We start from the raw sequence: 16,508 nt of genomic DNA on the forward strand, positions 1-16,508 counted from the left end.
AAAAAAAAATTAAAAAAAAAAAAAACAAGAGAGAGTTTTATAGTCGAGTTCCCCGACTATCACATGTAGCGCTTGTGGCAGCTAGTGTCGGCAGCGTCATCTATGGGGGTAAGGTGGTTTGGGGGCGCCATATATGTTCGATTCCCAGAACTAAAATTAGGTCAGAAGAAGAATTCTTCGGGTCAAGAATTTCAGATTGAAAGAGGCAACAGAGATGATTGTCAGTTCCATGGGAATGGCGGTGGGACTTAGAGAGTGAGAGAGAGATGGGTTCGGCCGGAATCCGAAGGCCAAGATAGTTTTCTTCGATTTCTGACGGTCCGACGAAGCAGTGGAACGGAAGAGTTTTTTTTTGGCCAGCGAAAAGTGAAAAATTCAAATTATTATCGAGGCGCTGGATTCGAAAGGAAGGGTAAGCGAATGCCAGGGGAAATTCATGTTGGCTATCTCTAAAACTTAATTTAAATTTAATGTAGGCGCAGAGATCAACTGGGTCTTGCAAGTGACAAAGTCGAAGTCGTTTGAAGTGAAATAGGAAATAGAAGGACGGCGGCTGTTTTTGCGGGAAACCAGAACAAGGGGCCTAGAGGCCCGAGAAAGTTCAAAATTATAAATTTAAATGAAATCACGGAAAATTGGCATGCATTTCTGAGGGTCACCGTTGGTTTTTCTTAGGAAATATCAAAGCTCGAAAGAAATAGCGATCGAACCGCCACTCTCCGAAGCTCGCCAAAAAAGTTTGCGAACTACCGCAATTTTGGCTCGATGCAACGGGAAAAGTTCGCATATGCTTAAGGGAATTTAAGAGCAGCGTGATTTACGATTCCCGCCCGCGTTCTAAGTTTCCAAACGGTTCGGGAAGAGAACACGGCGATCGAACTGATTAGTTCCCGGAGTCTGGCCCAAAGCAATGGTCGCGGCCTTTCTTTTTTTCTTTTTACTTTGAAAATCGTGGATGCGTCGACTAAAATCTTAAGGCCAAGTTGGCGACCGCGAAAGGATGCCGTAACTAGGGAGCGAGCTCGTTCCGGTCCGGACCGGAAAGCGAGACGCCGCATTTAGTTTAGGGGTCGACCAAGAAAGAGAGTGTAGTGCAGCCCAAAATTGACGGGCATTTAAGAAGAAAAATGGAATAAGCGAGAAGAGTAAAGAAAGATCAGAAGTGGCGCAGCATGTCGGCGCATTATTTTATTTTTTTATCGTTACCCTTTTGTTTGCATAAGCCTTGAATTCCACAGGAATATCACCCGGAAGCTCTTTCGTCAACAGTTGTCTGCTCTCCTGTTTTGGACATCGTGTGTTTAACGTTATGGTTGATAACGACCGATTGACTCCTGCTGCTATCGAGCTAGCGTAGGCTAGGTGTTCTCGGAATGAAAGCCTGGTGTCTATCATGACTCCCAGGTACTTAATTGCCCGAGAGGAGGCCACCGAGGTACTGCCAACTTTGACAGTGGCCGTCTCCACTACCTTCCTGGAGCTTATCAGGACTGCCTCCGTCTTTTCCGGTGTTCTGTTCTGATGCCCTGATTTTTCTGTTGCACGTTTCCTTAACCTATCCGGGATGCTTGTCAACAACCAGTAAAGCCACGTCGTCCGCGAAGCCTATGATCTCCCTCCTACCAACCAGCGGTAGGCGAAGTATCCCATCATACATGGCGTTCCACAGAAGCGGGCCAAACTGGGCCCGTGAGAGGTCTGCGATAGCCCTTTCTTGCCGAACGGACACCAGTTTCTCCAGGAGCTTGCCAGTTCCATCGATGAGGCATATAGGCCGGAATGGTGTAGGCTGGCTAGTCTGGCTTGATTTCATGCTGGCATAGCACGCGGTCTTCAAGTGCCTCATCAGCGCGTCTGCCGTCAGCTCAGCTCCTTCTTCACTCACCGAGGTTAGGAACTGGTCTAGGAATACTTGAGATGCTGACTGGGCTTGGGTCGAGGAAGGGCATTCCAGATCACAAATTATGGCCAAATGGTCACTGCCAGTAAAGTCCCCGCTGAGTCTCGCCCTCGTACGCATGAACGACGAGCCGCTAGTGAAGGTGAGGTCCCCTTGTTCCCTTGGTTTGATAGAGCCAGGTCCAGCGTCGGGAATGCCTCGAGCACCATCCTGCCTCTCGGGTTAGTGGTTGAACTGCCACAGCTCTCTGACCATGCGTTGAAGTCTCCAGCAATAAGGACTTGGGTGCGGCCTCTAGCATTCGTTGCCAGTCTGTCCAATGCCTGACTGAATTCGTTTAAGGTCCGGCTGGGAGCTAGGTACACGCTGTACACACACCATCTGCCCACCTTTGCCCTAAAAATTGTCGTGTTACGCTGCTGCACCTCCAGATTACTGCTTTCCTATTGCTATCAAAAGCTCAGTCTGGGCTAGCCGCCTTCCGGTAGGGCTCTCTATGTAAGCAAGCTCCACTCTGCGTTCTGACATCGTCTACACTAGCAGGTCCTGGGCTGCCGTGCAGTATTTCAGATTGAGCTGAATCAAACGCATCACCCGCCAATGCGTGCCTGCTTGGTGGTTGGTCGTGCACAGAAAGCACTTAGCCTAGTCGGGGCACTCTGTGGCCTTGTGCCCTGCGGACCCGCATCTGAAGTAGCACTGGTTTCTGTCAACGGCTCTTCTACAATGGGCCGCTATGTGGCCTTCCTCCAGGCATTTGATGCATCTTTGGCGTGGCTCCAGTTCCTTGGTCAGACATGGAGACCAATGCGCGCATAGGTGTACCACTGTACCTGCAGCGTTCTTCGAGTCGCTCCTTTCACCCTTCGCTTGGTCAGGCTACATATCCGAATAAAAACGTATCCAAAATATAAGAGAAAAGTGATTACGCCGCTTATCGGTTCAATACTCAATGTGTTTAAGCACCTGAACATTCCATTCCACGTCTACTCATACACAGTAATTACTCTCATTAATCCTTTAATTAAGTTCGTTGGTCCCTTCGAAGCAGTTGTTGGTTCCTTCAGGATGAAATCAAACCAGTTTTGTACGAGATACGGGGCTAAGCCGTTCTTGAAAACAAGTCCTAAAGCCTGAATGAAGCAGTTTACCTGCTCTTTTTGAAGCTTCTCCCAAACTTAAGCACCCAAGAGTAATGCTCTCCCGAAATACAATAATCTCAAAGCACTAATGCTTCTCCTCAAACCAAAGTACGTTTGATTTTTAGTCTTTTGTAGTGTATGCGGTTGCTTATATCTAATGACTACTTTACTCCAGTACAGCTATAAAAAATAGCACACAAAACGGGCTTTACCTTCAATTTCCACTTTTCCCAGCTGTTCTCACTTTTACTCATATTGTCTTATGTGCTAGCCGTGTAACACGTGTACAATCTGTAATTCTTTTTCTTTCCGTGTGTCTGAGGCGAGCGAAAAAGTTAACTGAAATTTGCCTATCTTCTCCCGATAATTTTCATTCGCTAATTTATAGTAAACTGGACTTACTGTCATAGTGACCGTCGGCATACGACATACATACGCCGAATACGGCGGCACTTCCTCGATTCGACTTCGTAGATTGTACCGTTGAGTTGTTGCTATCTTAGCTTTATAGTCTTGTCGAGCTAACTGTAAAATATCTGAATATTTTAGTGACTTAAATAATTTCATGTAAATAAACTAGATACTTGTAGATCTATAAATTTTACTGGTTTTCCTGTATTCTCGTAATAAAGTCAAAATGCGACTTAATGATTTAAATTCATGTCACGACAAATCAATCATATTACCCCTATCTTGGATTTTAACGACTACGATTTCGCCTAGCCTTGAAAGTGTGTCCGTCACTACGTTTTGTGTTCCTTTCCAATGTTTAATGGGAATGCTATGGGAAGCTCGGTCCCGTCTTCATCTGTTTATCTGTTTGCGCCAAAGCGCACCCTAATCAGACGAACGGCTTTTCTTTAACAAATCTGTTAACGCTCGGGCGATGGAGGCGAAATTTTCAAGAAATCATTTATACCATCCCGCAAGACCTAAGAATCTCCTGAATTGCTTGGCAGTAATATTGATTGGAAAGTCCTTATTGCTGAGATCTTGTCTGGATCAGCTTTCAGCTGCCCTTCCCCGCTAATAAAACCTTATCTATTTCATGCGAAACTTGGATTTCGCAATATTGATTGTCCACTTAGCCCTTTAAAAATATCCTGCCACTTCCTCTATAGTTTCAGGGAGCAGGAGAACGTCTAGATAGACAAATACTCTACCAAACGGCATTTACTTATACTGGTATAAGGGTCGATGCGGTTCGGTGAAAGCTGTGCATTGGTGAGATTATTCCTCGAGAGATATCTGACAGAAGGCAGATGCAGATGTCTAAGCCGGTAATAAATCGCGCATGTGGTTTGCAAAGCGATCCAGGAATTTTCTGGATCTTGGCCGCTCTCTCAGTAATATTTGCGAACTTGCAGATGTTTTGGGCTAGATGCTACCCTTTACGGCTTCAAATATTAATTGGATCCTAAACCCACAGTTAATTGCTCGTGGGTCGTGGCTATCTTAGCTTTAGCTTTTTGTCGAGCTAACTATAAAATATCTGGATATTTCAAGGCTACAGCGTACTCCAGGTTGTTGAGCTTGCGAAGTAGTTCGTAATCTCTTTCGTTCAAAATCATATTCTGACCGAAGCAAAGCTAATAAGGTGACAAACCTGTATCACGGTGAAAGTTAGCCCTCAACGATCCGCTTATTTTGCTTAAATGTTAATCCCAAGTCGTGTGATCTTGTCCTACATATGCGCGCACTGCTGGCAACACCGACCTATTAAGCCGTTCGCTAGCGTTAGCCTGAGGAGAGTAGATCGCCGTGCTACGGTGAAAATAATCCCTCAAAGATAGCTCATATCGCTTAAATGTTGATCCCATTTCGTATGATATTTCCCTACATATGGGCGAGTTACATCCCTATCTTGAGAGGAGGAGCTGTTGAAGAAGGGTTGGGGGCAGTCTATCTTTGATAGTTTAGATGTTGAAGTAAGTTTCTTAATATTTGCAATAAAGCGATCGATCGGTTTGGAAGTCAAGAACGAATTCAAATTTATTTGCGTTTTGTTCTTAGCGGCTAACAAACATGCAAATATGCGAGCATCTAAGCTCTTCCCTCTCTATCTCTTTCTCTTGTAAGCTCGCACCTAAACTTTTGGCGTTCTGCAGATCACTTGGCAATTAAGTCGCTCATTACCATTCGCTTTTCGTTACCTATACATATCGCATATATGCAAAATCTCCTTCGCTACAATCAATAAAAACGTTCGAAATGGAAAGATAAACCCCGTATTTTAAATGCTCCAAAACAGCGAACAAAAAAGCTGCTTAGCTTAACAGCAGTATTTTAAAATGTTTTACAATTGCTCATCTGATTGGATTTTTAAATTTTGGTTTTAAAATAAGTTTTTTATTTTTAATATTTCTTTGTTTAAAATATGTTTGGGAATTATCTCTGTCGATCAACGGCCACCATACCTTGGATCTTAAGCGGCGTTTCATAGCTGATTCTCCTGGGTGTCCTTCATGTGCCAATTCAAGTACCCGTTTGCGAAGAGTTGTTGGGATTACAATGCGATTCGTAGCTGGACTTGGCGATGATTGGCAAAGCCGGGACAATACATCAGATATATTTTCCTTTCCTTTTTTATAGATTACTTTAAAGTTGTATGATTGAAGGCGTGGTAACCATCTCTCAATGCGAGTCGGAGGCTTCGATGTCGGTTTGAAGATAGCCTCTAAGGATTTATGATCTGTTACCAGCTCGAAATGTAGACCAGCTAGGAATTTTTCTACAGCCCAGACAAGTGCTAAACTCTCTTTCTCCGTTTGAGAGTAGCGCCTTTCAACCTCAGACAGGGCTTTTTAGGTAAATGAAATAATCAACGGATCGCCCTCCATATCAAACTGCAGAAGGGCCGATCCAAGAGCTACAGGACTAGCGTCCGCTATTAAGCGGCTGCGGCTCTTTGGGTTAAAATAGGCAAGATGTGCTAAATGACATTTTAACTTTTGAAAAGCCTTTTCCTCGGTACCTTTTGTTACCTTTTCGTAATAATTGGCGTAGAGGTTCCGTGTTCTCGGCCAAATCAGGAATAAATTTTCCGACATAGGTAATGAGGCCGAGAAAACTGCGGGTTTCTTCTTTATTCTTGGGGACTCTAAAAGAATTAATAATCTGTATCTTCTCGGGGTCAACTTCAATTCCCGAGTCGGACAAAATGTGCCCCAAGAATTTTAGCATTTTTGTTTTTCAAGTGCACTTTTGTCTGTGTAACAAAACATTATTGTCTTTAAACATTTTGCAAACTGATTTTACTGTTTCGTCATGTTCGAGTTCATTGGCACCAAAAATTATCACGTCATCGATATAATTCATGGCATTCGGGAATGCAGCTAGCAGTTGTTCCAGCCGGTTCAGTAGCCGAATTCACCCCAAACCTCAATCTTTTATATCGGAAGAGCCCCTTTGACGTTATAAACGTTGTAATCTCCCTACTAGACTCTTCCAATTCCATTTGGTGATAGGCATCCTTAAGATCAAGGCGGGAGAAGAACTTTGCGTCTTTTAACAGTGTCATAAAGGATTCAGAAATGGGTAAAGGGTAGTTCTCTCGCTGAATTGCCCTATTTGTTAATCGCATATCCACGCATAGCCGAATGTTTCCATTCTCTTTAAATGCCAGTACGATGGGAGAGATCCATGAACTTGGACCCATAACTGGTTCAATTATGTCACGTTTAAGGGCTTCCTCCAGCTTAGCATGAACTTTCCTTAAAATTTCTCTTTTAAAGTTCTCTTTTCTCCTTTTCTCTTAAGGATGGTTCTACAGTTTCGGGAAAAATTACCAATTTTTGGACATTTGTTGCACTTCGCTTGCTTTGCTGGGCATGATGAGGCATGATGAGTAACTAGCGTGACCAAAACGTTCGCATCTTGAACATTCACCTTGTGGCTTTGCCTTCCAAGTAGAATCGGATTTCGACTCCATTACCTCAGACTGTTTATTAATATGCTCTTCTACTTGGCACGTTTCAATTATTTCATCTAGTGAATATTCTTTGGCCAGAAGTTTTTTCTTTAACTCTATGGAGCACACGAGTCAATTATTTTATCTTTGAGGCAAATCTGCTCTATCTAAGTTTTAGATTCTCCAAATTATACATTTGTTGGCGTAACCGCAAAACAAATTTTGAAAAATCTTCATTTTTTAACGGAGCCAAGCTGCGAAATAAATGCCTCTCAAATGTAGAGTTTTGTTTAGGGGAGAAGTAGGTGTTCACTTTGTCAATTAAAATCTGAAACACATCAATTCCCCCAGCAACAGTGACACCAGCTGAGATAATTGAGGCTCTGAAGGCCAAAAACTTTTCTGCAAAGACAGCTATTAATATTTTAAATAAAGACAAAGTTCCGCAGCCACTATTCAAAATAGAACTCGAACCAGAGCTCCAGGCACTAAAGAAAAACGAAGTGCACCCAATATACAATTTACAGTACTTGCTACATCGGAGGATCACCGTGGAGGAGCCGCACAAACGTATCAATCCAGTTCAATGTACTAATTGCCAAGAATACGGCCACACCAAGGCATACTGCACCCTTAAGTCCGTATGTGTTGTCTGTAGCGAACCTCATACTACCGCAAACTGCCCCAAAAACAAGGACGATAAGTCTGTGAAGAAATGCAGTAACTGCGGGGAAAAACATACTGCAAACTACAGAGGCTGTGTGGTGTACAAAGAATTGAAGAGCCGCCTAAACAAACGTATTGCCACATCACATACATACAACAAAGTCAATTTCTACTCTCCGCAACCGATTTTTCAACCACCCCTAACTGTCCCAAGCACTACTCCAACAATTTCTTTCGCTAGCGCCCTAAAATCCGGACTAGAAGTGCCCGCCCCACCGACAAGAACTGCTCATTCCGAACATACACCGACAAACATCCAACAAACACAACAAAGTGGCATCGAAGCTATGATGCTATCCCTACAGCAAAGCATGAAAGACTTTATGACGTTCATGCAAAATACTTTGCAAGAGCTCATGAAAAACCAAAATATCCTGATTCAACTTCTTGTATCTTCAAAATCCCCATAATGGCTTCCCTACGGATATCTCTGTGGAACGCAAATGGCGTTTCACGGCATACACAAGAGCTCACACAGTTCATTTACGAAAAAAACATCGACGTAATGCTACTATCAGAAACGCACCTCACAAATAAAAACAATTTTCATATACCAGGATACTTGTTCTATGGTACAAATCATCCAGATGGTAAAGCTCATGGAGGCACTGGAATACTCATCAGAAATCGCATAAAACACCACCACTTAAACAATTTTGACAAAAACTACTTACAATCTACGTCCATAGCCTTACAACTCAACAATGGTTCAACGACTCTAGCCGCAGTCTACTGCCCACTGCGCTTTCCAATCTCAGAGGATCAATTCATGGAATTCTTTAACACACTAGGTGACAGGTTCATCGCAGCGGGTGACTATAACGCCAAGCACACCCATTGGGGATCTCGACTTGTGACGCCAAAGGGTAAGCAATTGTACAATGCGCTTACGAAGCCAGAAAACAAGCTAGACTATGTATCCCCGGGAAGCCTACATACTGGCCAGCAGACCCAAGAAAAATCCCAGACCTGATCGATTTTGCAATTACTAAACGTGTCCCCCGCAACATGGTCACCGCCGAAGCACTAGCAGATTTATCATCAGATCACTCACCTGTTTTTCTAAATATGCTAACTCGCCCCCACATCGTCGACCCACCGTATAGACTCACAAATTTTAGAACAAACTGGCCAAGGTATCAAAAGTATGTCTGTTCACACATAGAACTAACGACGGCATTATCTACAAAGGAGGATATAGACAAGTCAACGGAAACTCGTGAAAACATTTTAGTTTCGGCTGCAAAGGCTTCAACCCCGCCAGTGACGTATGCAAAACCAAACTACATCAAAACTAATCGCGAAATCGAGCGGCTGGTATTAGATAAACGACGCCTACGAAGGGATTGGCAGTCTAATAGATCACCAATTACAAAAGCACATGCTTAAGATAGCCACACGCAGGCTTACCAATGCTCTCAAACAAGAGGAAAAAAACAGCCAACGTTCATATATCGAGCAACTCTCTCCCACCAGCACTAAGTACCCTCTTTGGAGAGCTCACAGAAACCTAAAGACTCCAATAGCGCCAATTATGCCACTACGAAGTCCCTCTGGCACCTGGTTTCGAAGTGATGAAGAAAGAGCCTGTGCTTTCGCTGACCATTTACAAAATGTATTCCGACCAAATCCCTCTACCAACACATTTATTCTCCCTCCTTTAAAAGCAGCCAATCTAGATCCTCAAGAACCCTTTGAATTCCGACCATGTGAACTAGCAAAGGTTATCAAAGAGCAACTGAACCCAAGAAAATCGCCTGGCTACGACCTAATAACTCCAAGAATGCTCATTGAACTCCCAAAGTGTGCTATTCTTCACATCTGCCTGTTGTTCAACGCAATCGCCAAGCTTGGATACTTCCCTCAAAAATGGAAAAAGTCGACCATAGTAATGATTCCAAAGCCAGGAAAAGATAAAACGCAGCCATCATCATATAGACCGATAAGCTTACTAACATGTCTTTCAAAGCTGTTTGAAAAAATGCTACTCCTTCGGATTAGCCCTCATCTTAGAATAAACAACACACTTCCAACACAATTTAATTTGGCTTTAGAGAAAAACATGGAACCATCGAACAGGTCAACCGAATCACGTCAGAAATTCGTACTGCTTTTGAACATCGAGAATACTGCACAGCCATTTTTCTAGACGTCGCGCAGGCATTTGACAGAGTGTGGCTCGATGGACTTTTGTTTAAAATAATCAAGCTGTTGCCCCAAAACACACATAAGCTACTGAAGTCATACCTATATAACAGAGTGTTTGCAATAAGATGCGATACAAGCACTTCACGCGATTGCGCAATCGTATAGAAGCCAAATCGAAACATCTTAAACATAAAGCAAGGAACCTCCACTGGCTCATAAATGCTCGCTCTCCACTTAGTCTGGAGTTCAAAGCTCTTCTATACAACTCCGTCTTAAAACCTATCTGGACTTATGGCTCCGAGCTGTGGGGCAACGCATCCAGAAGTAACATAGACATTATTCAGCGAGCACAGTCAAGAATTCTGAGAATTATCACTGGAGCGCCGTGGTACCTTCGGAACGAAAACATACACAGAGACCTAAAAATCAAATTAGTAATCGAAGTAATAGCTGAGAAAAAAACGAAGTATAACGAAAAGCTGACCACCCATACAAATCCCCTCGCAAGAAAACTAATCCGAGTATGCAGTCAAAGCCGGCTGCACCGCAACGACCTCCCAGCCCAGCAATAAACTTATTAGGGCATTAATGAAAAAAAAAAAAACTATCACTAAGTGAAAGTTAATTAAGTTAGATTAAGATTTGAACACTTATTGTTAGTCTCTTAACACAAAGAGAAGATTCAATAAATAATAAAAATTAAAAAAAAAAAAAAAAAAAAACATCAATTCCCTATGCTCCATCAACGATAGCATCTGGCAAGGAAAACGCAACAGTCTGCAATTGCGCTCCTCCAATATGTAGCAATTTATTCCTCTTTTGCCTTGGCGATGTTACGTTCTCGGCTTCGAGAAATATATCAAACGCCATTTTCCCCATTCGGTTCCCAGAATTGATTTCTCTAGGCCTTCACATAAGAAGTGTTTCAAATTGTGCTCAGCCATGTTTCATTTGCAATCTAAAACTCAAAAGAAAATATATATATAATTACATTTTTCCCTTCTAAGACCAACATTTTGATGATCTACCTTTGGCTTGTATTGATCTTCGTTCTTCGGTAATACGACTTATCAATCCTGTGGTTCACAATTGACTGAATCTCCCTCTCTCGCTGCCCACTCATCACCGCGTGTCTCCCGCTCACGCGTCTGTGATGTCGCTGCTTGTTCCAGTAGCGTCGCTGTTTGGTACAGGTTCCCACAGTATTAATACGAAATCTATTAATGCATCTTCTTTTAGAAGGGAATTGACACTAGTTCGTATTTGGTTAATGCAATCGTGTCAGTTTGTTTGGCAGTGGTTTATTATACCTGTTACTCGTAGAGTATGGGGGTATACTAGATTCTTTAAAAATTATGTAACAGGCAGAAGGAAGCTTTTTCGATTATATACGGTACATAATTTCTTGATCAGGATCAATGGAGAGTCAATTTAGTCATGACAAAAGAATATAGGAGCTAGTATACAAAATCGGAGGAAGCAAATTAATATCCGAATATATTAATTCTAATTCAGTTCTAAAAGAGGGGGAATAGCATGAGAATTCGTTGCTAGCGAAACACCGGTGTAATTGTTTTCGCGGATTGCCCTAAACTACCTATGACCATTTTCCTCAAGAGCATGGCTCCGGAGAAACGTCAGCAGAGTTCAGTATTTAAATTTCTAGAGATTCATTGTTGTATCCATTTTGGTGACTAATAATTAATATCAATATTTATAATAAATAATAACAAGTACATAATAAATTATAAAAAATTTGATTCTTCCACTGTAGAGTGGTAGATATAAACTAATTTAAAGTACGGAAATATAAGGATTTTTTTTTGGAAATTCAATAAATAAAAAGTAAAATATAAATATAAATAAAAGTTATTTATGAAAGTTATAATTAAATAGATGCTAAGAGGACTAGATACTTAATTTAATTTAAAGAAGGAACAAATAATTTATTTAAATTTTCCCATATATCAGTTATTTTTAGTGTTGTTCTTTTTCACTATATTCTTGTTTCATAAATGAGTATTTTTTCATTTCAGTTTCTTTAATCAGAAAAAAATAACCGACTTTACTCGCAACCCACTCTCGTTTGCGAGTAAAGTCGGTTAGATTTTAATAAATATTTATTTGATTACTTCTGCAATATCATTTGGGTGCAATGAATTGTTCGCAGAGTATTCATCAGACTTTTTTAATATGGAAAGCAAAGTTCTAAAAAAAATTTTTTATATTTATTTATTTTTGTATATTTAGATTCCATGATTTTTCCCAGTGTGTAATTCCAAAAAATTTTGTTTGTTAATAAGTTGATTTTTCTTCGTAATTTCTTTCAGTGTGTTTTGTGTGTCATTTTCAATTTAAATAATTAATGTAAATAAGACTCACAGATAAGCTAAAATAAAATCGTGTCATTTTCCACTAATTTTTCATTTTTCCTTCGACCGCGCACCGTTTTGTGGCGAGAAAAACTAGCTCTAAAAATATATTTTCGCACTAAAAAAATTGCACGCCCACCGAATATATTTTTACAAAAAAAAAAAACCTCTTGATTCTACGACGATTTAATAAGAATAGAAACTCAATCCGGGTTCTAGGCCATCAGCAGATACATGATCAGCTGAAAATTATCCCAAAACTTTCCGGGTGAAGCTGAGAGTTGCATCTCGTCTAGTAAATTACCAATGTATAAAACTGCATTTAATATGACCCTAAATTAGAGCCCCAAAGATACGCTCAAGCTGTCTTAAGTTCGTCTATCAGGTGATTTCAGGTGTTAAATTCAATGTCTTTGTTAAATGTGTGGGTTCTGCCAGTGACCATTTTGTAGGGGGCAAGCTTGATTGCGGAATAGATCGCATTATTATTGGTGATAAGTGTTTTGGACAATAGCTCGTATTCGACTGGCAATTTCTGGCCATTGTGAGTGTTTAAAATTATTCTGTAGATTTCTGTAAGAGTGGAGTGATTTTAAAGAGTATGTCGATTAAAGTCAGATTAAAGGTGCTATCGATACAGTTAATGTCGATATGGATTATATAAAAGTATTCGCGTTTTAAGTGGAGAAAGGTGATTGTTATTATTGTGAGAGATGATTTAATCTTGTTCTTGGCAAATTAAGGATGAATAATTAAGGAAGAATAAGTAAGTAATTTGATTTTTGGGTTGGCTTATACTTGTTTTACAATAGTACTGGTTTTGTTCAAGCGGTTTCGTCGGCGAGGACGGATCATGTCTTATTAGGTTTCAATGTTTGTTTGAGTATGTTTGGACAATCATTGCAGTAAAATAGGGGTTTGTAGTACTCTTTTTTAATTTTTTATACTTTATACATAAAGCGTAATTGGTACCTTTTGTCTTAGGAAACTTTTAGGATGAGTTGATCGTTAAAATCGTTGATGGCTTGTCGGATTTGGGTAGATTTGGGGCATGTTCGGGAACCGTTTCGTTGTGCTTCAAGTTAGCGTCTGCCCTGCTTAATTCGTCGGCCATGACATTTTGGGAGTCAGGAAAGTAAACTTCCTGTCGAACAAATGTGGTCTGAAATACTGAACGACCCGAATGATCACCAACAATACTTTTTCTATGGTCTGTGTGTCACATACATTCAGTGGGTTTTGAGCACATTACTTTGTTGCGCATGACGCTTTGTTTGATTGGCCTGGAACCTATGCTGTGCTTTATAATACGCGTACGTCCAAAGCCTTCTTATTCGTATGATGTGATTTTGCTTTTGACTTTGCTAAGTGTGTTTTGCTGATCGGTAGATAGTTCGTAGTTTTTGGTCGTAATGTCAGTCTCCGATGCTATCAATAATTTAGCTGAGTGAGATGTTTTAGATCAGGAATGATAAAGAACGTTACGGTTTATTATGAGTCATATTTAATTTCTACGATTAATCTCCCCTTGACCAAACATTCCGAGTTATTTGTGGTACTGATGTGTCCGACACAATTACATAATTGAGGGTGATTACTTTTTTACTGAAGCGCTTAAGACTAATAACGCGGCATATGACTGATCCTCATTTACAATATCCCGTATACATTCGGCTGTCTCTGTTAAAAAATATAGCCGATATTAAGCGCTTATGACTGTCGCAAACTCTTTACCAACACATTCTGGCTCGCGAGGTTGATCTCTTGTGTTTATAGTCGTAGCCATCCGAATATTCGGCTTGTAGCTTCTTTTTACGGAGTTGGCATATTCTGACATGTTTTGTGTGCAACCGCGTTTCCTTTCTCGTCTGAACTGCTGTGGCCTATAACTGAGTGTCTTGACCCAGACTTTTTGTCTCCTTATACATCTAATGTTTCGGATGCGGCAACTGGGTGTTGGCTGATGCATCCTTCCTCCGGTTTTTGCGAGCTTACAAGTCTGGCATTGAGGTTTAATTACATTCTTAGCTCCGCAATGGCCTAGGGACGAAAGAGCTTTTCATACCATTCATTAGCGTTTTCTTTAAAGAAGAAGTGTAAATGGTCACACAGGATCTGTCGGTCTCCGTTAAGGTTTTGTTGGGCTAGGGATAAGGTAAAGGAATTCTTCGGTCTGAAGGCCATCACGTGCGCCATCCAATTTAATTCGCCAACTCTGGATTATGTTTGGCACTTTTTCCGGATTAACTGACAAGTTCGACGTTTTGCTAGTCACACTGATATGCTGTCGATTAGCGTTGATTAGAAGATGGTCTCAACGCTGTACACTACCGTGGCCTCTATTTGGCCTAGACCAAATTGGTACTTAATTGTTCTGCTGCTGTTATTTCAACCTGCAAGAAATTATTCTTTGGCTGCATATAGAGGTCGTGCACTTCTAGAGATGCTCTGAGCTGTCGATATATATATATGTGATATCGTAAATACACATTGACAATAACATAAACAAACAAAGTAAATTAAAAAAAATAGACTTCGTTTACTGATCTGCTCAAAATTCCAATGAATGGGGCTGTCTTTTGTTCAGGTTCACTAGATCGATTCTCTTGGCCGAACTATTTCTTCTCGCCAGGCGTTGTATTTAGTGGGACAGGCGGAACGCGCAATTTGTCTGAGTTAATTTGATAAGTCAGTTAATTGCTCGGGAGTCGCATCTCGAGAAGCAGGTGATTCATTAATAATTTTCATTCGCTAATTAAGAGAAGATCGCCGTACCCATATGTGAAAAGCAGAAACGTGTCAGAAAAGCATTAAACTGAGCCGACTTAATCTGTGAACGGTTGTTCGTTAGGATCGCCTAGGGGTGCCTCGCCGAAGGTTTAAAATACGTGCTTCACTAGGAAATCTAGGATTTTGTCAGACGTAAATTTCTTCAATAACTGCAACAGATAAAACTTTGAAAGGTGATCGGCTATGATAAATAACCCGGTATTCTTCTCCTTAGACCTAAAAAGTCCATATACAATTTTTGAAATGGCCTGTCCGACGTCATTGGCCTGCCCGTGGGTGGCCTAAGGATTACGTTTGCACCTTTAGTGGCTTTACACGTAGTTCATCTAGATTTGTACGAACGGATTTGAGTGATCATACGCGGCCCAAAGTGATCATACGGTTCAGGTTTCTGTGCCATCTCTAAGAGTGGAAGGCACCCACAGTTTCTATGATGCACTATCTAAACTTTTCCTTTCACTATCTAATGCAGAAAAGCAAAAGAATTAGTTAATTTGTTTAAACTAGTAATAAAGACCTTCGCTGGTTAAACAAACACAAATGTAAATTCACAACGGAGAAAAAACAAGACCGTTCGCTTTAAAACTAGGAAGACGTCAGTGATCATCCATTAGGTCAGGCCAACGCTCTTCCCAGAACCGCCTTTACCGACCAATGATTCCACTGTCCTTCTGACCACGCCAGGCTCTTGGCGTCTCTGCAAATGCACCACCTGCCGGCTCGAAAAGGGATTAGGATGTTATGGGAGCAGGGTGTATCGTCCGTAAGGTCATGCCAACGCTCTTCTCAAATGGGATTGTTTCATTAGTTATTTTAAATTTGCAAAATAAAAATGTATTAATATTGTTGCCAATAATTTTAAAGTGTTTATTTTAATGGAACTGTGTTGTGTATTAAAAGTTATAGAATTTCGAAGAATATAAAGTTTTAAACTTTACAAAAAACTTTAAAAAATCACCACAAAAAGTGACAAAAACGATGTTTTGACAGTATTTTGCGGGTTCTCAATGTGGGTGTCCCAAAAATGTTTTCGGTAAATCAATCGAAATTTCTATCGGTATATAAAAAACATTTAAGCCACTTCCTCTCTAACGGCCACACCAGAAATTTTATATCATTTTGTGTAAGCGGCACTGGCATAATCTTCCTCTTCTAGAACTCATTGCTCCAGACGTTGTACGGATGGTTGCAGAGGCAGACTTCCATAACGAGTTTAAATCACTTTTGGTATAAAACAATATTTTAATATTCATTTTAAGCTGGTTGAAAACTTTTACTATACTGAAGTCAACACCTTATTGATCTACATGTGCGGTAACGTGTTTTTTCTGCGTCGACCGCTGGCTTGTGTTTTCCGCAAATTTTTCCTCTAGATATTTTGTCTTGGTTTCACAGTAATTTCCCATATCGCAATCAGATTTGTTGTGACGTTCTTAATGTCTTTTATATTATACGGAGGTGACCAAAAGTATTTACGCAACGTGCTTTTTTCAATTGTCAACTTTGATCGCTTATTGCTG

The 16,508-nt window shown here is 40.8% G+C and overlaps 1 protein-coding gene across 1 annotated transcript in view; it reads left to right on the forward strand.

Moving 5' to 3' along the window:
* Positions 1-16,508, forward strand: part of Myo81F (Myosin 81F) — a 1,965,857-nt gene that overhangs the window by 441,146 nt on the left and 1,508,203 nt on the right. The gene's annotated exons all lie outside the window — the stretch shown is intronic.

The sequence above is a fragment of the Drosophila melanogaster genome, chromosome 3R (assembly GCF_000001215.4).
Source record: "Drosophila melanogaster chromosome 3R".
Taxonomy (NCBI): domain Eukaryota; kingdom Metazoa; phylum Arthropoda; class Insecta; order Diptera; family Drosophilidae; genus Drosophila; species Drosophila melanogaster.